We start from the raw sequence: 13,090 nt of genomic DNA on the forward strand, positions 1-13,090 counted from the left end.
TTGCTGTAGTGGGCGAGTTCCGTGGACCAGCCTATTAGAGGGGCACGGTAACCCTATTATATTCTTACCTCGGTCGGAGAGGCGTGTAGGGTAACTCCTGAGGTACATTATTAGAGTTCACTTCACGCCAAACCACCACGTGAGGGTGAACTCAGCCAACGCCAAGGAACGGCTATGTTTTCAAAATAAAAATATATTTATGTGTATACGAAATTTTTAACAGCCTTGGTGGACTCGGTTGGGATAACCCCAGGCCAAGGTATCCCTGATAACTGAGTATGAGAATGATTTTGGCACGAGCCAAAGTTTTAAGAAATTCATAAGCCATGTTGATTACTCAATTTATATGAATTGATTTTATTTGGTTGAAATGAGTTGAAAGGTGATAAATTACAGTATGATGATCTATTTTAATCTGTCTCCATTTACTCAGCTTTAGATATTTTAGATGGTATTTGTTTACTCACTGGGATTATATAATCTCACCACCCTCCTTTCCACCCATTTTAGACTCAAATGGGTTGTAGATAGCTGATTTCATCGACGCTACCATTGGATTTGCATCCTCTAAACTGTAGGTTCACAGTCTTTCTTAGTTTTAGTTATTCGGGGGCCTACTGGTTATTGTAAATTAAATTAAATACTCAGGCTTACTGTATTACAGTATGTATGAATTTATTTTGCTTTTACGTTGCAAAAAAATTATTTACATATAAGTTTAAAAATATTATTTTATAAGAAAATAGAATATTTTATTGAATGTTTCTTTTATTTTTTTATTATATCCAAATAATCATAATTTCATTTTAAATGAAGGTTTTAGATGTTTACACTTATTTTTTATTATGAATTATGTGTTTTGTACTTGCATACTACATTTTTAGCAGATTCTAGATTTTTGATGAAAAATGACCAAAATGCCCTTGTGAGAAAAAAATTATTTTCTATTGTTTTGATTTGGAAATAGTTTATAATATCTCAAAACATGATTTTAGTAACTAATACTCATAGGGGAAGTGAGAAAAACTGATGTTAAGCCTTACGAGATTTCGATTGACATTCCGAGTAATGAATGTCTATCAGGACGTCGTGGCGATTATCACGGGCTTGATGGGAGTTCCAAGTCATGACAGTATCGATATATTTCACACAGAAAGCCTCCTAAAGCATTTTGCCTAGAATGTATCGATACATGCTCCAGTGTATCGATACTTTGAACATAAAACCCAAGTTTCTTGGCAAAATTTAGCATTTTCACCATTCTTTAAGTCCCCTTATCTCTTAGGACTACCTTTAATGCTCAAGTCATTCTATCAAATTTATTTCCATGCCAACATAGTGTATAAATCATAAACAATACTTAGATAAACTCGACATACAATATTTCATAAACACATAACAATCATAATCATCCCATTAACTTTAAAATACCTTATTCAATTATCATAAATCATACAATGTGATTGTTTGTCTCCCATCAACCTTAGACTGGTGATGTACATGTTAGTGTAAGCCTTACAAGCCAATCTGTGGTTGTATGGGAATTGCAATTTTGAGATATTCATGTATGACATTTTGTTATTCATAATAACATTAAGGTAGTTCTTTATCCATAAGTTTGTAATTTAATTATTTTTTTGTACTTATGTAGATAAAGCCCATGAAACTATATATGCCTTGCAAAGGAATTGCATTGGGATACAATTATGAGATCTTTATGCATTAAAGCATTGTTCCTAAAAGTTTCTAATCATTGTATTATTGAGATAAGGCATCAATAATGCTCAAAGATTGGCACATGTTATGTTCCTTACTTATTAAGAAAGCAATCGTTCTCATAGGTTGAAATATAAAAATACTTGGAACTAGCATGTGGGTGCTTGCCATGGGAGAGCGAGTTCACTAAACATGACTCGGCATGAGAAGTGCATTTGGTATTTCACTCAAGTGTCTATGCAATACTTCTCATGTGTCAGTTGTGTAAATACTCCCTAGACTTGAGACATTAGGTTGTCTTATGTGTGGAGTGCTATGCTTTGATTTTGTCATGACCCGAAACTCCCATCTAGCCCGTGACAACCGCCGCAATATCCCGATAGACATTCATTACCCAGAGTGCCAATCGAAACCTTGCAAGGCTTAACATCGGTTTTCTCGCTTCCCTTGTGAGTATTATTACTAAAATCATGTTTTCAAGTGATATAAACCAATTTCAATTCAAAAACAGTCAAAAAGAAATTTCAACTACACAGGGGTATTTTGGTCATTTTTCTCAAAAATTTTGAAACTAGCTAAAATGTAGTATATGAGAGAAATTTACACATTTCATAACCGAAAATAAGTTTAGATATCTAAAACATTCATTTAAAGTGAAATTATAGCTAATGGAATAAAACAAAAATAATGAATAAAATATTCCAGTTTTTCATAAATCAATTTTTATAGAATGTTATGTAAATAATTTTTACAGCGTAAAAGCAAAATAAATTCCTACATACAGTAGCACATGTAGCCAGGTATTCAAAACATTTAACAATGACATGTGGGCCCCTGAATGACTAAAAGTAATGAAGGTTGTGAACCTACAGTTCTTGAGGATGCAAGTCCAACAGTAGCCCTCAACGAAATAAGCTATCTACCGACTATCCTGAGCCTGAAATAGTTGGAAAGGAGGGTGGTGAGATTATATAATCCCAGTGAGTAAACAAATACCATCTAAAATATCTAAAGATGAGTAAATGGAGACAGATAAAATAGATTAGCATAAAAATGATTCACAGCATTTCAAACTCATTTTAATAAGATAAAATAGATTCATTTCACCCAAATAAATAACGAGGCTTGTGATTTCCTGAAAAGCTTGGCTCGTGCCAAAATCATTCTCATATTCAGTTGTCAGGGATACCTTGGCTTGGGGCTATCCCAACCAAATCCGCCAAGGCTGTTAAAAAGTCATGAATGCATAAATCATGTTTTTATTTTGAAAACATAGCTATCCCTTAGCGTTGGCTGAGTTCACCCTCACGTTGTGGTTCAGCGTGAAGTGAACTCTAAAGTTTTATGTCACGACCCAAAACCATCCTTGAGTTCGTGACAATTGCCCGCGATGTCCCAATAGGCACTCATCCCCCGAATACCATATCGAGACCTTGCAAGGCTTTCGTATCAGTTTCTTATCTCCCCTGTGGTTAATCATTGCCAAATGTCGTATTTTAGAGGCTTTTAAGCCTTTTTTCGATTTAAAACAGTGAAAAAATAAATTTCACTTCACAAGGGCATTTTGGTCATTTTTCGTCAAAAATTTCAAATTCGACCAAAATGTAGTACTTAAGCGAGAAATGCATATTTCGAAATCGAAATTAAATTTGAATGTCTAAAACGTGATTTAAAATGGAATTATAACCATTTAAATAAAATAAAAATATTCGACAAAATGTTCTATTTTCTTACAAATTAATATTTATAGAGTATTTTGAAAATGATTTTTAGTAGCGTAAAAGTTAAATATATTTATACAAACTATAATACGAAAAACCAAAGTATGAAATTTAATTTACAGTGTTATGTGGGCCCATAAATGAATAAAAGTAGTAAAGACAGTAAACCTACAGTTTTTGAAGTAGTATGGCCAACAATAGTTCTCGACGATGTCTACTATCTACAAGCTAACCCGGCTTGAAATGATGGGATAAAAAAAATGTAAGATTATAAAATCTCAGTGAGTAAACAAACACCTTCTAAATAATCTAAAGGTGAGTAAAGGGAGACAATTAAAAATAATTCATTTCAGTAAATTTTTCACAACACGAATATTCATTTCAACTAAATAATCAATACGGCTCGTGAATTTCTCAAAACTTGGCTCATGCCAAATCCTGTACTCGGGGACACTTGGACCAGGGGTATCCAACCGAGTCCGCCAAGGCTGTGAAAAATTTTATATAATCATAAAACTTATTTTTATTTTGAAAAAAAAAAAGCAGTCGTTCCTTGGCATTGACTGAGTCTCACTTCACGTGGTGGTTAACATGAAGTGCACTGAAAAAGCCCACCTCGGGAGATACCCTACGCACCTCTACAACCGAGGTGAGAATATAAAGGAGTTTACCGTGCCCCTCTAATAGGTTGGTTCACGGAACCCCACTACTGTAGTAGCTAATCCTTAATCCACCAATTGATCAAATCTCAATGGCATAGCATAACAATTACATTACTAACCAATTTATCAAGGCAAAATAGACAGTTCATATTTTTCAACACAAGTATAAATTTAACCAATCATGCCAATTTATCACAAGCCATTTAATTCAAATCATATTTTACAATAAATCACATGGCCTCCAATTACTCAAATTTTGAAATCCAACATTCTATTTTCAAATCAATTTATAAAAATTTCAATTTATTTTATAATTCCATTTATTTTATAAATTCATATTTTTCTCATAAAACAAGAAATTCATCATTTAAAATAATTTTCACAAATCACAAAATTGAATAAAAACTACTCTAGATAATTCAGACGATAATAGGTTTACTCACAGGTTTCAAAAGTTTAGATTTCGGGTGTACTCAGCTTAGTGATCCCCAAGCGTAATTTCCTTACCTTTGTCGAAGGGCACACCACCTTGACACAGTATAAAATCAAGGAATTTACTACATTGCCCTTAAATTGAAATAACTAATTTAGATCACTAATGCATGGTATGAAATGCAAAAGGTCTAAATTTTGCCTAAACACCGTATTGACCTATTTCGGTCTTTTACCCGATAAATTGAAATACGCATCCAATTTAGCTCCATTTGATCCCATTTCTTTTTCTAATGCTTCAAATCACCAATGTCCAGCCAAATAACCAAAAAATCACCAAAGCCACATTCATATTCCTCCTTGGAAAAATTCGGCCAAAATAGTGCATCAATGTCACAATTTTTCCTACTTGATTTTCTTTCCATAATTCATTAATTTCCATATCAAAAACCATGATTTCATAATCAAATAACCTAAAATAACATCACATTCTTCCTCACCATTGACTTGAAAATTCAGCTAAGGCTAGGTAATGGGAAAAATGATTGTTTTTCTACATATTTTGTTTACAAACATGCTAAACTAACACTAAACACTAACATATATCAAAATCAAATCAATCCAACAATTTTCTCTCTCTAGACCCATATGACCAGCCATGAAATAACCCTGAAAACATGCAATTTAATCATGGAAAATAAGGAGAAATGCTTGGGAATAAGAAAACTCAAGCTTAATAGAAAAAATCTTACCTTTTTCACTTAATTTCCTTGAAAATTCACACTTTTTCTTTGATTTTCTCTCTCTAGGGTTTGGTTTTTGTTTTCTCTCTCTTCTTGCTGGTTTGGCCGACAATGGGGTGAAAGATGGGCTGGTTTTTGTGCCTTTAAAAAAAAAAAAATTAATAAAGGCATGACACGTGGCATCATGTCATTAGCCCCTGTTTTTTTTAAATTTTGACTTTTCATTTTAATTTTCCACCACACCTTTATTCCATCTGTATCCATTCCCACCATAATTAAATTTCACAAATTTGACAAGTGTTGGTGGTGCAAAATTACCATTTTTCCCCCAGTATGGTGAAATTACTGTTTTGCCCCTATACTCTAGAAATACCGAGAATTAAAAATTCTCACTCCTCAAACTCCAATTATGTTCTAAATAATCTAAATAATTAATCTTGATCAATTGTTACCAAAATATTTTTAAAAAAAAATTCCCGTTTTGTCCTTAAATGACAAAATGACCGTTTTGTCCCTAATCGGTCAATTCTCCCGATTGACTCCAAACTGGACCTCAAACTCCGAATCATTGTTTTTGAGAAATCCTTGGACTGTGAAATTTGAAATTTCATCGTAAAATTTCTATTTTAATTAGTTCGAGGTATAAGTCAACTTAGTTGTACTTTTAAGTACAATACCAACTTTTACCTATTTTATCGAGATATTCTAGTACACAGGCATGATGTCAACTATATGTATGACCTGATAAATAACTTAGGATTGGGCTTGACATTTTACCTCAAAAGTTACCCTACGCGCGTCTCCGATCGAGGTAAGATATAACGGGGTTTACCGTGCCCCTCTACATAGGCTGGTCCATGGAAACCCGCCCACTGCAGTAAGCTAATCGATATCCCATCAAATCAATAAAATTTTAGCAGCATAACATGGCTAATATAATATTACCAGCTTGTCAAGGCAAAGCAAAACAGTTCATATAATTTCAACACAATTTCCAATTCAGCCATTCATGCCAATATCATAAGCCATTCAATTCAAACCATGATTTATAACATAGCAAATAGTCTCCAATTGCCCTATTTTCCAAGCCATCATTCAATTTCAAGACTATTTTATAAAATCATTTCGTTTAATCACATTTTGCTTATAAAACATAAAGATTTACCATTTAAACTCATTTTTCTATAAAATCAAAAAAATGAATTAAAATTCACTTCAGATAATCAAGATGATGATAAGGTTACTCACTGTAATGGGAATCGAATTCGGGATACTCTGATTCTTGATCCTCGGGTACTACCTCTTTACTCTTGCCAGAATGCTCACCACCTAGACATAATGCTCAATAAGAAATTTGCTACATTTGTGCTAAACCGTTGTAAAACCAATTCAGGCTCTATACTAATGCATGAAATGGGATGTGAAATACTCAGGTAACTATCTAAATACGGTGTTCAATATAAATTCAATTATGTGCCTAAATATAATGGTATTGGCCTAATTCGATCTATCACCCGATTAATTGGCCAATATGTCCAATTTAACTCCAAATAACTCCATTTCCCTCCCAATACTCCAAATCATCAAACTCAAGTCAAGTAACATAAAATTTAGCAAGATCATCTTCACATTTCTTATTGGGAATTTCGACCATGGTGGGTGCATGAACACTATGGTTTTTCCCACTTGATTTTTAAACCATAAATCATTAATTCCTAACCAAATCACTTGAAATAAAATCAAGTCCACCATCAACACCCCATAGGGAAGATTCGGCCAATGGAGGGTGATGGAAGAAAATGAATTTTTCTTGTTTGCTTTTCATGCTACACATCACTAACTAACTAAAAACACTAGAATATATTGAAAATCTAACCAAATCCAAGTTCAAAACTCCTCCCCCCATGTCCAGCCAGCAAGGGTATCCTCATGCAAACTTGATTCTCAACCATGGAAAATGAAAAAGAATGCATAGGAAAGGTAAATCACAAGCTAGAATTGAAAAATCTTACCTTTTGTCACTTGATTCTTTGAAATTTTGTGAATTTCTCTTGAATTTCTTAGCTAGGTTTTTGTTCTTCTTCTTTTCTTCCCTTTTCTTCCTTTGGCCGACCAAGAGAAATGAGTTAGGAGGGTTATGGGCTGATTTTTAAAGCCAAATAATAAAATAATCCAAGCTTGACACTTGTCACCATGTTATTGGTCCATGTTTAAAACTTAATAATTAAGCTTTTTCCATGACCACATAAAACCCTTCAATTATCCATGATATAAAATGCTAATGGCTGAAATCCATGGGCATGACAAGTGTTGGGTGGTGTAAAATTATAATTTTGCCCTTGGGGTGGCAAAATAACTATTTTGCCTTTATCCTCAAAAAAACGTCGAAATTAAAATTCTTCACTTCTTAAACTCAAATTATACTCCAAATGATCAATCTTAGTCAACAATTTCATCCAACACTCACATCTTAACCTCGGGTGGCAAAATGACCATTTTATCCCTAGGTCATGAAAATTTCAATTTGACTCCAAATCGATCCTCGAACTCCGAATAACCATTTTAAGTCATTCTGGGGTTTTAAAATTCTCAATTTCATCTTAAAATCTCTATTTGGTCTAGTTCGAGGCTTAATTCAACCTAATTGTACCATTTGGTACATTGCCGTCCTTTAACGATTTTCGAGGTACCCAAGTAAGCAAACATGCATTCTTATGTAGGAATGGCATAATAAACATATTGTAGAGTCAGGCTTGACAGATTTTATCCCTATGGGTGCCTAACCAAGGATGCCAAAATAGGATGCTTTTGGGTATAGCATGAAGCATGTGAAGGCAGATGAGTGGTCAAGATACGAATCATCACCCCAAGTGATTCAAAGGGAAATATCTCATTAGTTCTTGGTTGATATTAGCTTAATCAAATCCTTGGCCAAGGTGATTAGGAGATTATGAAATGAGTTTCATAAGTCTCCATAAAGCTAATGATCTAACTCTAAGAACAAATATGGAGATCAATAAGAGTAGACACTGCACCAAGCTCTTATCATCTTCAGGATATATGATGAGGGAATGAATTACACTGAAAGGTTGTCAAAGAATCCTTTGACTCTCCTAATAATTGAGGGCCATGATGCATTGCTAGATGCGAATCATGGTCTATGGAATTGAATTAGTTAATTTAAAATTGAATATGATTCATTTAAATTAATTAATTAATAATATTATAATTCAATTTCATTGTCAACATGTTAGGAACCTAATGGGTCACACACAAAGGTTGCAATTTGGATTAAATTGAGAGTGTGATGATTTAAGTTAGACTTAAATCAAAATCTAGGTTTTAACTATTAAGGTCCTAATTAAAAGTGTTTAATTTGGTATTGGTTAAATATTATAATTATTATAATATTAAGGACTTATTTTGTAAATTTTAATCAGTTAAATCTAGATATAAATATCACATTATAGCCACTCTTTTTTTGTGGAGAAGAATTTTTCTCTTGAATGCTGCCACTCTTGAGATGTTCATTTTCTTTTGAAAGCTTCTCCTTTGATTCTTTGCTGGAAATCAAAGAAGAAAAGAGGACAAATCGTTGTCCACTTGCTAGCACAAGCCCGTGGCATAAAGCTCTCTCATTGAGAAGGATCCGTTGCAATCGTGTGTGCATCATTGGAGGCCAAGTGATTGAGTGGCTGGGATTCTTTCACACCAAAGGTGTTCATGTTTTGTCACCAAAACGAATCTATTTGATTACGATATCACTTGGAAAGGTACATTCTTTTTCTGATTTTATGTGGTACATAACTTTGCATTAAACAGCCAAGGTGATCCAAAGGTAGGAGGCATGTTTTATTTTTATTTCAACCCGTTTTATTCTGCTGCGTTGATGCTCTAATCATGCCGTTCCTAGCAGTGGTATCAGAGCCTCCCTTGGCTGGTTTTAATGCCAAGGTATGTCTTGTTATTGTTAATTCGAATTCTGATTGATGTGAGGGATTTGATAGAGAGCAAGTAAGTGTTAAATTTCGATTATGTTTTAAAGTAGTTTATCACATATTCGAGTTTTGATTTTTAATACTTATTTATTTCAGCAACTAATCTTGTTTAAGTGTCTCAATTTTGCAGAACAATATGTGCATGAGATGCACAAAAGAGTTTAGCAAGAAAAGGATTCGAATTCATGGGAAAGAAGATGCGGTTTGGTGATAGAATTCGATTCCGTCCAGATTTGCATGTGGTTTGATTTTCAGTTTTTAACAGGGGTCTAAAAGCCTCCAAAAATTCTGAAAAAATTTGGAAGTAATCTACATTGAAATTGTTTCAATATGATTAATTACTAGCTTAAAATGGTAAAGGAAAGGCCACGAAATCATGGCTGAAATTATTGCTGCCAGCAGTAGTTTCAGGTCATGATTTTGCTGAGAAAGTCATCTTCAAAGAGTCCTAAAATTGTGCAATTGTTGTACCTTTTTGGATAAATTTTGAAGTTTGAATATGTTCAAAAGATGCCTGGAAAGATCACTAAAATTAAGGGATTTAATACCTTGATTTATTCCATCATAATGCCACATATGCAACCCAAAAACTGCAGCTATGTACAGGATACATAGGCTGCGTTTCTTTGGAGTTTTGACCAGCTAAATCAAGTCCAAAAATTATGAAATTTTAATATGGAAAGGTCCCATATGTTAGCTGACCATGGTTAAAATTTGGGAATTAATTTCCTTCATTTAATGCCGCATCAAGCCATAAAACTGTGACTGGTACACTGCTGCCAGAATTTTGTAAAGGCATGGTTTTTGGGAGTTTAGTGTCCATATTTGCAGCCTAAATTGGTGCAATTAAAAACTCTAATTTACTAAACAATATCTTATGGAAAAGTTCTAGAAAGATAACTTTTGATATATTTAATTAGGGAATTTGATTCTTTAAAATAAGGATATTAGGATTTAATTAATCACATCCATAAATTTAGGAATTTGATTCCTAAAAATATAAGAGTGTGATAAATATGGACAAGATAAATATCATCAATTAATTTCCCTCTTTTAAGAAGTGAAATTCGAATAGGAAATTGAAATATAATTAAAGATAATGTTGTCTTAAATATTATATTTAAATTATCTAATGAGATTAGATAATTGAAGACACATAATCTTTAATTTAAAAGGATTAGTAAAAGTTACTTAAAACGTTTAAAGATTACAAATTAAAAATGTTTTAATTTGTAATAATATTTTAATTCTAATCCTAATGAGATTAGGAATGGATAATATTACTAATACTGATTAGTAAAGACTTTCCATACATGGAAGACTATTTCCATGCACGGAATTAAAAATGAACTCGAAATTCGTTGTACACTAATTTCGGATGCCTCATATGATTAACAATTAGAATAAGACATAGTTTTGATTTTATGTTCATGTGGATGGATGTATGTAGATGATTATGGACTAGGCCCAATATGATTGTGGATGTATGGTTAAATTGTATCATGGTATTTATTTATTAAATGGGGTTTGCGCACCCTACCTTTCTCTTAATTTTCAGGAATTGTAAAATTCTTTCCTCACCTAACTCCCCTCGGATGTACCACAAAGTTTCTTTACTAAAATGTAATTAGTTACATATAAGTTTAGAATTAGGATTAGTTTAGGAGTTACTTTACAATTCGAAAATGAAGACCTAAAGGCGCCATGAAGATACGATGAGGAAGATTACAACATGTTGTATGTTATCCCCTAGGTTTGACCAAGCTAATTTCCTTCGATGGCTCAAGGAAATTAGTATAGATAAAGTCCATAATCATCCAAAGTAGTATGCATGAGATAGATTTGTTTATGTAATTAATAAATGCTATGCATGCAAAGATGAGACCTTAACTAAGTTAAAAAAAAAGAAGGAAAATCCCTCAGTAAATATTGAGTCACATGCCACACATGATTAAGTTGCCTTCCACCATATAGCAAGATAATCTGGCTGCTCTTTTAATCGGAGACTTGTTGAGCACACTCAAGGTCACACTTTTACACGAGTATGTTTGAGCTATTGGTGGGTCTTACTCAACTAGTTTCATAAAATTCGGATGCTTGGAAACTTGATTATTATGGAAACTATAGGCAATGGCTAGGCGAAACATATATGATATGTTTAGGCAATTTGTTGTCACCTAGCTGATCTAGGAGTTGTATAGAGATACAATTAGTAAGCTCAGTTACCTACCTAAGCCAGTTATCATGGCTTGTTGAGTACACTCAAGGCCATGACTAGATGGATGGGATCCTAACCCACTAAAAGAATCTTAGTAGAGATCTCTCGAGGTGATATGGAGGGTTATCATCTTGAAGAAAATAGTAGGAGCAATCAATTTAAGATTTACTATCTCATCTTAATTGATTATAATGCATGATTACTCATAAACGTTCTTTAAATGTCTAGGTTGTTAGAATGCGAATACATATTACTTTGCGCCGCATACTTGATGTCATCATGAAATTTGAGCCAAAATGTTTGGACTGGTATATCAAGTTGAGAAATGTTCTCAAATATCTATTTAAAATAGATGTCATTAAGGAAGATATCTTTGCCTTCTTGACAAGGTCAAAGAATGAGAAACTTGTAGAAGTTTCATCTTTGACCATGTATATGATTGAAGTAAATCTGTTTACTATTGATCCGTCATCATGGGTATTAGATACTGGATGTGGGTCACACTTATGTAATGACATGAAGATGCTGGAAACGAGTAGAAGATTACCGAAGGGAGAGGTGGTCCTAAGAGTAGGTAATGGAGCAAAGGTTACTGCATCGGTTGTAGGGACAATTACCATACCTTTACCTTCTAGGTTGATCTTGGAATTAAGAGACTGTTGCTAAGTTCCTTCCATATCTCGAAATATCATATTTGTGTCATACTTAGCATTATATGATGATATGAAATTTTGCATTAAGGGCAATTGTTGTTCTTTCTCAAAGGGAGAGATGCATTACAGTGAAGGGACACATTCGAACGGTTTCTATATTCTTGATCCTAAAAGACCCATACTTAATATAGAGGTCAAGAAAGCAAAGAAAGATGATCCAAAACTATCTTACATCTGGCACTATAGGCTTGGACACATCAATGAGACTTGCTTAATCAAGTTAAACAAACAAGGTTACATCGATCCATTTAATTATGAATCTTATGGAACATGTGAGCGTTGTCTCTTTGGTAAGATGACCAAGTTGCCTTTCACTAAAAAGAGTGAACGAGCTGAGGTGTTACTAGGACTTGTACATTCAGATGCATGTGGTTGTCAAGCTCAGCTCAACAATATGTTTATTATGCCATTCCTACATAAGAATGCATGTTTGCTTACTTGGGTACCTTGGAAATTGTTAAAGGACGGTATTGTACCAAATGGTACAATTAAGTTGAATTAAGCCTCGAACTAGTCCAAATAGAGATTTTAAGATGAAATTGAGAATTTTAAAACCCTATAATGACTTAAAATGGTGATTCGAAGTTCGAGGACCGATTTGGAGTCAAATTGAAATTTTCATGACTTAGGGGCAAAATAGTCATTTTGCTACCCAAGGTTAAGATGTGAGTATTGGATGAAATTTTTGACTAAGATTGATCATTTGGAGTATAATTTGAGTTTGAGAAGTGAAAAATTTTAATTTTGACATTTTTTCGAGTATAGAGGTAAAATAGTCATTTTGCCACCCAAGGGCAAAATTGTAATTTTACATCACCCAACACTTGTCCAGCACATGGATTTTACCCAATATTATCATGGATAATTGAAGAAATTTATATGGTGGA

Source organism: Theobroma cacao, chromosome 4, assembly GCF_053813885.1.
Source record: "Theobroma cacao isolate CCN51 chromosome 4, ASM5381388v1, whole genome shotgun sequence".
Lineage (NCBI taxonomy): Eukaryota > Viridiplantae > Streptophyta > Magnoliopsida > Malvales > Malvaceae > Theobroma > Theobroma cacao.